The sequence below is a fragment of the Gorilla gorilla genome, chromosome 13, assembly GCF_029281585.2.
Source record: "Gorilla gorilla gorilla isolate KB3781 chromosome 13, NHGRI_mGorGor1-v2.1_pri, whole genome shotgun sequence".
Classification (NCBI taxonomy): domain Eukaryota; kingdom Metazoa; phylum Chordata; class Mammalia; order Primates; family Hominidae; genus Gorilla; species Gorilla gorilla.
In genome coordinates, this window is record NC_073237.2 from 83,185,153 (window position 1) to 83,198,427 (window position 13,275).

The 13,275-nt window shown below is 39.2% G+C and overlaps 1 protein-coding gene across 13 annotated transcripts in view; it reads left to right on the plus strand.

Annotated features, from left to right (window-relative positions):
• LOC129524502 (cell division cycle protein 20 homolog) overlaps positions 1–13,275 on the plus strand; it is a 68,020-nt gene that overhangs the window by 30,410 nt on the left and 24,335 nt on the right. For 6 of the 13 annotated variants that reach the window (XM_063696513.1, XM_063696516.1, XM_063696517.1 and 3 more), the window contains 2 exons: positions 3,562–3,717; positions 9,252–9,419. The gene's annotated coding sequence lies outside the window, so the exon portion shown is untranslated. Of the gene's footprint in view, positions 1–1,955; positions 2,009–3,561; positions 3,718–4,158; positions 4,603–9,251; positions 9,420–13,275 lie in introns of those variants that run through there. The other 7 variants (XM_063696525.1, XM_063696522.1, XM_063696521.1 and 4 more) reach the window with 4 other exon arrangements.

A 13,275-nucleotide genomic window follows, 5' to 3' on the forward strand; every position in this document is an offset into this window, starting at 1 on the left:
ATTATGTAATTAAAGCTGGAGTCAAACATCATTAAATGGGGCAAAATTCTGGTTGAAAATGTTTAAAAAGTATAAATTTTTAAAGATATATAGTTATACTTATTTCGGGTAGATATAATAACTTAAGCTATGTTAATAAGGGCCTTCCTAGCAGGGAAAATGAAAATGCCTGGCTTAATAAAACAAAATAACAAATTTAGTATTAGAATTTAGAATGTTAATAATTCATATGGAGAGACTGGAAATAGCTTGTTTTCTTAACTGGTTTTAAAAAACCTCTGAAGTGTTATTTATACTGTTAATTTATTCAGCTAACTTTTCCTCCCTGGACTGTGGGACCATAAGCTTCAGTGCAGCTGCTGCTCAAATCTTCCTTAATTCCCAAGGGAAGTCTGCACTAATGACGCTATACGATATTCAAGGGTAAAAGACATGGGCCACATCATTGGTGAACTATTCATGGACATAGAAGATAAAATAGATTCTTAATCAGTTGAGACTTGGAAAATACGTTCCAAAAATCTCTTTCTTTTCCTCTTGAAATATGTAGTGTTACAAAGCACATGTGCTCACATAGCCTAGATACCTAGGCTAAGAATGTTTTCTAAACTAAAAAAAAAAAAGATTATAGACAGGAAAAATATTGACTGGAAAGAGTATCCACAAATAAAAGGAGAATAACATTTCAATATCCAAAGGCTTACTTTGGTCAGCTTGGAGACACAGGATGTGACATTTGAGTAATTAATGGAAAGTCTTTGTAGGAGCAGTGATGATCACAGCTTTCCAGAAAAGCAAAGGGAAGGGCCACATTCCCTGTCCCAATCCGGCTGGCTCCATCCTGAGCATTCAGACCACTTTGCTGAGGCCTTTAACTGCATCCCAGTGACACGACTCACACAACAGTCACAGTCACCAACGCAACTCTGGCGCCAGCAAGCTTTAGTTTGTTAGGAAAAAAGTACTACTTTCCATGTATGTTTAAATAGTACAGACACATAATATTAAAAAAACAGAAGCCCTGAGTATGTAATTTGATGCTAAGCCTTTGCAAAATAGGCAGAGATCCAAATATTTTTCTCTGCTAAAAGAGTTGAAAATATGTTTCCAGGGGTGACTTGGCTGGAGAGGTTACCACTTGGGATTGGTGAGCTGAAAAGTCTGATTTGCGGACGATCCATATTTCTGAGACAACCACGAGAGCGCCTAGGGTTGACTGAGATCCAAGTGGAAGGTAGTCTCTACAGTTGAACTTTCCAGGCTAGCCAAGTGGGAACGTGTGTGTGGTAGTGGGTGGAGGGGAGGTGGGGGAACAGATCTTATTTTTGAAGCTTTAGACTCAGATTATGGAATCAAGTGAAATGGTGCAAGATCCACTCAAGGTTAGTTAGTTATAAATTCGGACTCTAGAATTCTTTGTGGGGAGTTACTCTCTAGGTTATTAGAGATAATACATTGCTTGAAGGCTATTATCTTGATAGTAGTCTGGTGATAGGGAGATGCCTATAGCTTGCCAGCTAGAAAAATGGCTATCCCTGGACACCCATGAGGTCCTGGGCCCTTTAAGTCAGGTCAACTATATCCTACTGGGCTCCAAAGGCAAATCTTTCAACTCAGCAGATGTTTTATGTAATCTTCCAGGTCCTTCCCCACTGCTCCCAACATGCATGTACTTGCTTTCATTTCCTGGCTTCAGATATCTGGGTTTCTATGGTAGCTGCTGTATCTGACTTGGTTCTCCTTCAGGTTTGGCAGTGACCCTCCTGGTGGACTAGAGCTGACCACTTCCACCCATTGTAGACCCCAGCCTGTGAAACAATTCCCATAGTCAAGCCTGCTACCACCTCTCTCCCAAATAAGTTCTGGACTCCTTCTTGTCAGAAATAAATGGCTTCCCTTAAGCCTTATGCAAAAAGAGACAAACATGACTAATACCTGGTCCTTACTTTCAAGGAACTTACAGTCAATTGCGTCAGATACGGTACAAGAAAATTGAGCTAATGTTATGGTAAGTCTTATGCTACAAGTGTCAAATGGATAGCAGGTGCTCTGTGGTTAGGAGGAGGGAGGGGACACTTCTCTTCGGAGAGACCAGAAATAAAGTGTCTACAAGAAGGATTTTTAGGGATCTACAAATAGTTTTTTAAAATTAGTTATCTATTGCTATTGTAACAAATTACTGCAAACTTAGTAGCTTAGCACAATACAAATTTATTACCTTCCAGTTCTGTAGGTCAGAGTCTGACATGGTCTCACCTGACTAGAATCAAGGCATTGGCAAGACTTCATTCCTTCTGGAGGCTTTGGGGGACAATCTGCTTCCAGGCTTATTTGGATTGTTGGCAGAATTCAGTTCCATGTGGTTGTAGGACTGGGGTTCCCGTTTCCTTTTTGGCTGTCAGCTGGGGTCAGCTTTAGCTCTCAAAGACCTCTCTCCACACCTTGCAATGGTCCAACCCCTACAGTTCAGGATCAGAATTTTCTCATGCTGCACATCTCTTCTGATTCATCTGTCTACCTTCCGTTTCCACTCTCAAGCACCCTGTGATTACCCAGGGCTCACGCTGTTTATCCAGGATAATCTCCTTATTTGAAGGTCGATTATCAACCTTAATTACATAACATAATCACAAGCATAAAACATGGGGTGAAAGTCATGGGGGCCAAAATCCTGCCTAGCACCGTGTTTTTGTGATATCATGAGCTGGTGGGAGAATGGAATTCAGAGGAGTGAAGAGTAGAACCTAAATCACATTTTCATTAAACACCTATCAGGTGCTAAGTATGACTCAAGTTTGGAAGGACAAGTTAAGTCAGGACTCATTGTTTCCTCAACACCTCAGCCTCAAGGGGAAGACAGGTTTATTTTTAAATAAATTGCAATACAATCAGCTACATGAAACATCAATAACCAACATCCAGAATTTTGTGGTTTTATTTTGATAGAGTACTTTTTTCTCTTGAATTTCACAAGTTGGCACATATTTATGACCATGAAAAGAAGTTCTGATCAAGGCATTGGCCAAAAACTGCAAAAAATGAGGTGGAATCTAAGGGAGACCCATTCTCAATTGCCCCATCATTCACACCACAGCACTGACCCTGACCTGCCATGTTGCATTACTTTCAACTTTTTCACCCAACGTGGAATATTCTCTCCTTTCAATTGTAGCACAAAATAATATTTAAGGCAGAAAACCAGACCGTAATAGCAACATTCCAGTTGATATTTTGAAGCTCATTAGATCCATTCTTAGTCCCCAGGCAGCATTCTCCACTCTCCAACATTCACTCATTTTCTCCCCTGTTTCCACTTTTACCCAGTTGTATACTCAATAAGAAAATGAGGAATAGAAGACATTTAATTTACTTTGAAAAATTAGTCTCCCCATCCCAACCCTAATGGAGTGTTACAGACAGTGAAGCCATTCAATAAAGGTTTAGCAAATTGAAAAACAAAAATGCAAAGAAAAGAAACAAAACAAAGTCCTTGGTTTTAGAGATTTTAAGTGAGTAGACAGGAAATGGCATTTGCTACCTGAATCTTTTTATCTTTTTCAGGCAGAGGAGCTGAGCAGCTAATTGGAGGGAATAGTATGAGCCTCCAAAGATTAGGGAAGAAAATTGCAGTTGAAGAAAACTTGCTTTGGTTCAATGCAAAAATAATGGGATGAATGGCATGCTGAAATATCATATGACTTACGAAAATGATGAATGGTAAGACCATTGTACATCTTCCATAAAAGCAGGCATTTAAAGCAGACATTGAGAACACTTGGTTCTATGTTCATCCCTTGCTGATCTCTTTGCCCCATGTAACGCTGTTTGTACTCTGGTTTTGGTTACTCTGGAATGGCCAGTGATTCTCAAACTCAATAAGAGGAGAAATGATGACAAGAAGCAAAGGCCGTCTACAGCCCTCACATTAGATAAGCAACCGGGTAGTAAGTCACCAGAAATTTGCTGTCATTCATGGGAAGGTTCCCAAAGAGTCAATGGAACATGAGTTCCTTAGGTTAAAAGCCAGTGGCTCACCGGTCTCACTTTAAAGCTTCAACCCCAGGTTCTCCCATCCACATCTCAACAGGCCTTCCTGAAAATATGTTAGGCTACATGGCAAAGGGCAATAAGGTTGCTAATCAGCTGACTTTAAAATAGGGAGATCATCCAGGAGGGCCCAGCGTAATCAGAAGCAACCTGAAATGTGGAGGAAGAGGCAGAAGAAGCAAAGTCCGAAGGATCATGGTGATGGAAGCAAGGTAGGATGGACGTTGTGTGAGGACTCAGCCTGCCACTGCTGGCCTTGAAGATGGAGAAAGGGGAAGGAATGCAGGAGTGTCAAGAAGCTGGAAAAGGCAAGGAGATGGATTATCCCCCAGAATCTCCAGAAAGGAATGCAACCCTGCCCATCATTTGATTTTAGCCCAGTGAGAACCATGTCAGAATTCCAGCCAACGGAATGTCAAGAAGCAAATTAGTGTTGTTTTAAGCCACCAAGGTTGTGGCAATTTGGGCTAGCAGTCATAGGAAACAAAGAGCAGCATCATTGAATCAACCCCCAATGTGTGTTAACTGTGGTGAAGGACCCCGGGATGCCTATGGGTAAGAAGCCCTTATCTTGAATCATTCTTTGTGCAGGACTGAGTGACAGACTGTCCAAGAAGTCACTAGAAAAAGGTCACTATAACTCTCAACTTGTCAAGCTTCAAATTGTGTGTGTAGAAACAAATTTCCAAGTTCTAGTCTGTTGTAGAGATTAAAAGCTAATATCATATGGGCCAAATTCAGCAGTCAGACTCTTTACTTGCATGGATTTTTTTAATTGAATTGGTAGCCAAGATTTAAAAATGTATCCTAAACATCAGGATTTTTTACTTTTCTTGAAAAAAAATAGAAAATCTTGCCATATTTGCATTTTCAGGATAAAAGAGTAGTGAATGTCCCTCTAGACAAAGAATGCTCTCTCTGGTTGTCACTGTCCCCACTACTGTACCATCTCGCATCCCCTCCAACTGTCCTATGTGGTCCTCTGGGCACCTGAGTTTGCAATTCCTGGTACACTGCTTATATACAGTTTCAATACTGGCTTAATTAGGGTAAGGTACTAAAGGCAATCTAGTTAGTTGCAATGTTTCATCCTGCGTGATTGCACAGTGCCTTCATCAATTTCAGAAAAAAAACCTCAGAGATGAGATTGTTTGGCCCGTTGCCCCATTCCTTCCAAATTCTTAACCTATGCAGCACCAAGAAATACTGGCGTGGGTGCCTGATAGGGAATTTCCAGGCCTGCTTAATGACTCCAATTCTGATCAGCTAAATCTTTACTCCCTTGCGAATATATCCAAATCTGACTTCAGCAGATAAGGAGAGAATTTTTCGAAGGATAGAAATCAAGCTGGAATACTTTCAATGTGGTACACAATGTGCTCAAACAAAAAGTCAGATGATCTGATAGCGTCTTCATATGTGCAGGACTTAGAGAAATCCTTGTGCCCTTTCATTAGATTAACAGCATGTACATTCTGACATCAGCTGCAACATGAGCTGGTATTGCAAAATGTGCTTTGGAATCCTGACGCATTAATTGTTATGTTTGGCTTTATTACCAACATATCTTTTTACTCATATCTGAATGCCGATGGTTATGGGCCAACATTTTTGGAAAAACGATACCTTGCAAGCTCACACTTGAAACGGCTCTGAACAGTAAGGGAAGGTCATAGATATGGGAATGAGAGAGGAAAGTCGGCTCACAAGAGTCAATGTCCTGAGCGGCTGGGCAGGAATGCACCTTTTCCGTGACAGCCTGTGCGTCTTCAGAACACAATGCAGTGAATAATCAGCCATAGATGGGCAAGGGGGAGGCCTGGTCGGGCTTTTGACACAGCCCTCTGTAGGCGTGATGGATGTGGAGAAACTCAACCCTTCCCAGGGGGGTCAGGTGGCACCATCAAAACAAAGAGTGCAAACAGTTCAGTCCTGGAAAAGAACTCCCCCCACACTTACCCCCCTTTCTTTTTGCTATTTGTGCCAAAAAGTTACAGTATCCAGCCATTCCTGATTAAGCTGGAAATCTATGCAAAGAAAAGAAAAACAAAGCCAATGTGAAAATGCACATATTTAAATTGTGCAAAATTTCTACAGAAATAAATAAATAAATAAATAAATAAATAAACAAACTGGCATTGATTTCCAAGGCTGGGTGAAAAAAAAAATCCACTTTCTGGATTAGAGGGCAAGACATTATCCAAATTGGCAAAAAAAAAGTTCTCCCAAGTCTTTCCTTTGGAGGCTGTTGATAAAAACAAACCAGAGGAGGATGGTTCTTCCTCTGACCCTGGGGCCAGCCTGAGAAGATGAAGAAAAGAAACAGAGTATGTGTGTGCCTGCTGTCCCAACCAGAAAACCTTTGAAAAATAATCTTTTTCTGCCCTTTCATTGTTTTCTTGTCTTTTTACATCTCTGAGCAGTGATTCTGTTGGATTTGGATTTATTTGAGCTTTTGGTAAAATACACCACTACTCCTGCCTCTCCTTCCCCACTAAATCTAGGCTCCTAGGAATTTTAGAAATATCTATAAATTTGCTTAATTGCCAGCCAGTTTCTCCATTTCTAGGCAACTGGCTTCCCTTAGCTGTAATGTCAGAATCTGACCTATGGCATCAGGGTCTCGTTTATCTGATGACTACCAAATGTTGAGGGTGCCGTCAGCCCGCTTTGCATGCCTCTACAACTGGGCATTAGATACCTGGCCTTGGAGCAGGTATCTGAACAGCTCTTCAGTCCTTATCCAAATGGGTGGAAGAGAGCCAGTTGAGAAGGGAGCTTTTGGGAAGATGTGACAGTAAACAGCACCTGCTGTGTACCAAGCAATGGGCTGAGCTTTACTTTGCGCTATGCCCACAGGCATTCAAAGGGCCAATTTTGTCAGTCTTACTTTTACCAATAAAATTCATGGAGAAATTTAATAGCTTGACAATCTTAAGCCAGTACATGGTAAAGCTGGCATTGCAAACCAAGGCTGCCTGCCTCTGAAGCTTTACTTATCCAGAGAGCCCCATTCTTACTCCCGACAGAAACTTCTAGAAAGATACTTTGATGTTTGCTCTTTTAAACTTCTTATCTCTCATCTAATCCCTCATCACAGAGAATTCCCGCAGAGAGAATTAGATATGGCAGCAAGAGCTTTGCAGAAGTAATTATTAACACGCCTCAGCTCAAAATTGATTTCCACTCTTGGACCCAGACTCTATCTCAGAGGCAGGCTGTCAGGATAGAAAATGAGGGTTCCATATAATTTAGGCCATTTAGATCACTCTGCTGGCCCCCAGCCACCCACAGCCACCAATGTGTTCATGTGGCTTTAAACAAATGACTAGTTTTAAATAAGTAAGAATTTGGATTGTGACAGCTTTATGGGAAAATGTCAGAAGCAGAGTTGTTTCTGAGGGACTAGTTCAGTGGGCAGCCGGACAATGAATCCTATCTGAAAACACAGCATCAGGCAATTAGAGGAACACAGGGATTCCTGGACCGCCATCTACTCTCTACCTTCCTTCTCCCAGGAATCCCTTGGCTCAATTTTGGACTTTCCCTCTCATGGTGTAAGTTTTGATTCCAGACACCCATTTTGTGTGCTTACACAAAAGGACAGGGCAATGGCATGCAAAGATCATGGGCTGTGAATAAGAATACCTGCTTTTCAATAGTTGTACCATATTAACAAACTGTGTGACCTTGGGCTAGTTACCTAACTTCTCTGGGCCCTTCTTTGTAAAATCAATTGTTCTAAGTCTGGAAACAGTGTAAATAACATACCACCTGGCTTATAGTAGACAGCTAAGTAAAACTTTTCCTTTTCTCTTCACTCTTCTACTAATTTGCTTCTTCAGGAATGCCCTAATTCCAAGGGGTTCGCTTCTTTTTTTGCAAGCCTTATATATTTTAAGAACTGCTTAATTTGGTGATGGCATTGAAGATTGAAATCTTGCATTTTATTCATGAGCTGTGTACTGCTGATGGTATTGTTTAACTTCTCTGAGCCTCTATGTTCTTATCTATAAGTTCTTGATAATAATTGTGATGCAGTTCATTTCCAACCAAACAGCCATTTAATACCTTCTTCTCTGCACAAAGGGCCTAGATTTTGGGTCCATGTAGCCAGCAGAGGTCTCTCAACATGAGGGAAGACCCAGACCCAGTGGACAAATTCTGGTTGATCTAATGTAATGATACTAGCTCCATTCTTCTTTACCAATGAGTGCTCTAGGGGGAGTATAAATGATAACCACTTTTAGCCAAAGAAATAAAAATGGAAGTTTTAAGATGGAGCCCCAAGAGAAAAAAGCCTTTTGTCCACTACTTTCCACTTGGTTGTTGATGGTGGATGTAATGCCTAGAGAACTGGCAGCCATCTTGACCCTATGAGGTGACAGCACAAGGATGAATACGAATATGCTAATGATGATGGAAGGGATGGTGGGAAAAAGCCAATATTGTGATATAATATAATATTGTAAAATTAATTATCTTGAAGATGTTGTAATTCAGACATAAAGAAATAGTAAAAACCAAATAGTTCTCATTACTAAAGATTGAATGATTTTACTTATGGCTGTCCAAGCAATTCCATTCTCTCCTGTTAGCTGTGAGCCTATTTGACTTACCCTTTTGGCCTGAGCTGAATTTCAAATCTGTCAGTGTCACTGATTGGATAAACAACTTGCAGGGAAAGGAGGTTGTAACTGAGTCATTTGTTGATTATTTGTGGATTATAAGTTGTCTAGAGAGTAGAAAAAAGACTAAAAATGCTAGCCGTGAGCAAAAGTAGTTCATTCGTAAATTCAATCAACATTTATTAAGGTCCTCAATTAGGTGGCGGGAAAACAAGGTCAAATAAGTTAGTGCCCTGTCATTACAGGGCTTAGCAACAACTCAGTAGAGAAAGATATGTGACAACTCAGTAAAGAAAGATAAGTGAACAAGTCCAATCGTCCCTCAGTATCCACTGGGGATTGGTGTCAGGACCTCCTATGGATACTAAAATCTGTGGATTCTCAAGTCCTTTATATTAAATGGCATAGTATTTGCATATAACTTATGCACATCCTCCCTTATACTCTAAGTCATCTAATACAATGTAAATGCTATGTAAATAGTTATTATACTGTATCGTTTAACGGACAATAACAAAAAAAGTCTGTACATGCTTAACACAGGTGAAATTTTTTTCCAAATATTTTTTATTCGAGGTTTATTGAATCTACATATGTGGAACCCATGAATGGGAGTCGGAGAAGGGGGCAACTGTATACGCAAAAAGCTATCATAATTGCCAAAATAGTGATAACAATGTTGAAACACTACTGGGATTACTACTGTTAATGACTACCAGTGATCAAGCACCTCCCCTGCCCCAGGTACTGTCCCAAGTACTTTGTAAATACTGCCTTTTATGATATTTATAACAATTCTTTGTGGTCAGTCCAATTGTCATGCCTGTGTTAGAGGTGAGCCTCTGAGACCCGAATGCACACAGCTAGTTAATGGAGTAGCTAGAATTTACATCTAGGTCTTTCTAATTGCAAAGCTCATAATCCTGACAACCAAGCCATGGTAGAGATTCCAACAGGGTAAAGTGGAGCTTGAAAAGGAGGAAGTAGTTAATTTTGCTGGGGGTACTAGAGCAGGGAGTGGAAGTTAGGAGCAGGGGAAGTAGGAGGAAGAGTAAGGAAGGTCTTTAAAAGGAGGTGACCCTCCACGGAAGCTCAACTTCCTGGAGAAAAACTTCTCAGAAGAAAATGTATGATGTGCAGTTCTTTAGTATATTGTCTAATATGAAGGAGTGGGGGGGATAGAGGCAGAATGGTATCTGAACTGGCTCAGTGGCCCCCCTCCCCACCCCTGCCAAGAAAACTGCAAGTTCCAATGCAATTGGGACATCAGGGACCTGGGAGAATTATTAGAGCTGTTTATTTTGCCAAAGTACATACTTGAAATCTCATGCATAAAAAGTTTTCTATGAATACAAAATATTGTGATTGTCTACATTAGACCACGGAAACATTATATTCAAAGAGAAGGAGAGAAGTTTGAACATATTTATTTAGCATATGAAAGTGGGTGCTCGTGCCAAAAATAATGCAGTATGGTAGAAACCTACTTAGGCAGTGTCTAAACTAACACAGCAGAACATGTGATGTGAAGATTTGGTGGCTGTAATTCATGCCAACCAGATCCCCCACAACCAGATTTGGTCTGTGAGACCCTCCTCATCCAGCCTCTGCCTTGTTCTGTGGCCTTAGGCTCAGTGGTCTAACTTTTAGCACTCCACTTGTGCTATCGGGTTTTGCCATACAGTTCTAACAACTAAGTATTTTAACCAAGCTAAGGCCTGGACAACACTGAAATATGAGAGGTAAAATAAGATTTTGCTGACTTTTGAATTATTCAAATATTAAATCTTAATATTATCAATCTATAATTACTTGAATAATATTACTTTGTGAAGATTCTGTTTCTAGTAGATAAGGCCTTGAATACTTCTTTGAACTTTTTGAAAGTGTATACCTATTTTTTAAGTGTATACTTGTTTTTTAAAAACCATGTTTGCCTGCCTTGTTTGAAGACACGAAAAAATGTACACAAAATGATTTAGAACTGTTGAACTTTTCAGAAAATAATTTAAAATCATCTACCTCATAACTAAAGGTATGTTTTTTTAAATTACAAATCAATTTCAGCAAGTTTTAAAGTTGATAATATCTCATCCTGTTTTGGGTATACCATGTACAGTAATTAGTACTGTACTTAATTAAAACGATCAGTAATTCTTATCATTTTAAAGAGGGCAAACTGAAGTGATCTTTTTTTCAGTGGCAAGAAAACCCCCAACTCTCAGCATAGCCACATTAACCTTCTTTTCGTTCCACAAATTAGCCAAGCTCATTTCATTCCTCAAGTCTCTGCACTTACTGTTTCTTCTTTTTGCTACATTCTTCCCAGAAATACTTGCTTTTCGTCTTTTGTGTTTCATTCAGGTCAAATGTCAAATGTTCCTATTTCAGAAAATGTGTCCCCCTCTACCCCTCACCAACTCACCCAGTTATGCAGACCAAAAACCTGGAAGGTTATTTACCAATTTTCCCAGTCCCCCCATATGCCATGTATCAGTCTGTCTGTTGATTCTATGTCTCAGTTCCATCTGGAATCTGACCATGTCCTGTCATTTCTATTGCTAAAACTCTAGTCTAAGCCACCATGCTCTTTCATCTGTATTAGCACAACAACCCTTTCTCATTGCAACTTAGCTGGCCATACCTAATACAGAAACTGGTACCTTGAAAGGGGATGTTGCTAGGATACAAACTTAATATGTTTATTTCTTTTGAGAACTGCCAGACTGTTCCAAAGTGCCTGAACCATTCTGCATTCCAACCAGCAATATATGAGGACTCTAGTTTCTCCCCATCTTCACCAACACTTGTTATTTTCCTTTTTGGTTAATAGCTATCCTAGTGGGTGTGAAGGGGTACCTCACTGTGGTTTTGATTTGTATTTCCTTAATGACTAATGATGTTGAGCATCTTTTCAAGTGCTTGTTGGCTGCTTGTATAGCTTATTTGAAGAAGTGTTTCTTCAAGTCATTTGCCATTTAAAAAATTCGGTGTTTTTTTTTTTTTTTTTTTTTTGCTGTTGAATTGTAAGAGTTCTGTATGTATTTTGGATACTAGACCCTTATCAAATCATAATTTGCAAATATTTTCTCCCATTCTGTGGGTTGTCTTTTCACTTTCTTGACAATGTCCTTTGATGCACAAAAGTTTTTATTTTTTATTAAGTCCATTTATTCATCTTCTTTTTTGCTTGTGCTTTTAGTATCACATCTAAGAATCATTGTTAAATCCAAGATTCCTACGTTTTATTCTAAGAATTGGAAAATGGAGTCTCAAAGAAATACATGTACACACATGATCATAGCAGCACTATTAACAATACTCAAAGGGTAAAAACAGCCCAATTGTCCATCAATGAATGGATGAATAAAATGTCGTTATGCATACAATGGAATTTTATTCAATCATAAAAATAATGTTTTACTGATGTGTGCTACAACATGAAAAACCTTGAAAACATTCTGCTAAGTAAAGGAAGCCAGACACAAAAGTATAATTCCATTTACGTGAAATGTCCAGAATGAGTAAATCCATAGAGATAGAATTCAGATTGATGGTTACCAAGGGCTGGGAGAAAGGAGAATAGGACAATTGCTTAATGGGTATAGGGTTTCCTTTTGGGGTGATGAAATGTTTTAGAATTAGATATAAGTGGTGGTTGCACAATATTCTCAATGTACTAAATGCCACTGAATTGTTCACTGTAAGATGGCTAATTTTACATTACGTGAGTTTCACTTGAAAAAAGCAAATTGCAAAGAACAAAGTAGAATCGCTTCATTTCCTCTCTGAAAGGTAATACATTTAATATATTTTTATTTCTGCTCTTTCTATATTTCTTTTCAATTTTTTATATATTAGAATTTTAGATACACAGTATTTTTTATAGTATATGTCTTCTATTTTAAGACTTATTGTTGATATTTGCATTATGCTTAATATTCACATTAACAATAATTATTTAGACTTATTTGTAGTTTTCTGATTTCATTGTTCATCTTTGATGAAAATACTACGCCTTCCTCATTCTTGAATATGTTATAGTATTTCTTTGAACAATTTTTTTTGTTTCTTTTGTTTTGTTTTGTTTTGTTTCTTTGAGACAGAGTCTCACTCTGTTACCCAGGCTGGAGTGCAATGGCACGATCTTGGCTCACTGAAACTTCTGCCTTCCCAGTTCAACCGATTCTCCTGCCTCAGTCTCCCAAGTAGTTGGTATTATAGGCACGCACCACCATAACCGGCTAATTTTTATTTTTAGTAGAGATGGGGTTTCGCTATGTTGGCCAGGCTGGTCTCGAACTCCTGGCCTCAAGTGATCCACTCATGTTGGCCTCCCAAAGTGCTGAGATTAGATTACAGGTGTGAGTCACCATGCTTGGCCCTTTGAGCAATGTTTGAAAGAAGAGTATATATGTGAAACTCTACTTGAAGACTTTAATTTCTGAGGATGACTTTCACTTGCTTTCACTTGACTGTTTCATTAGATGTAAAACTCTTAGGACACCCAGAAAGATGGAGTGGATGTACTTTTCCCTATTCTTCATGTCAGAAAGCCAAAATCAAACAAACACAAACCTAAAATATCAAGAGACAGAAT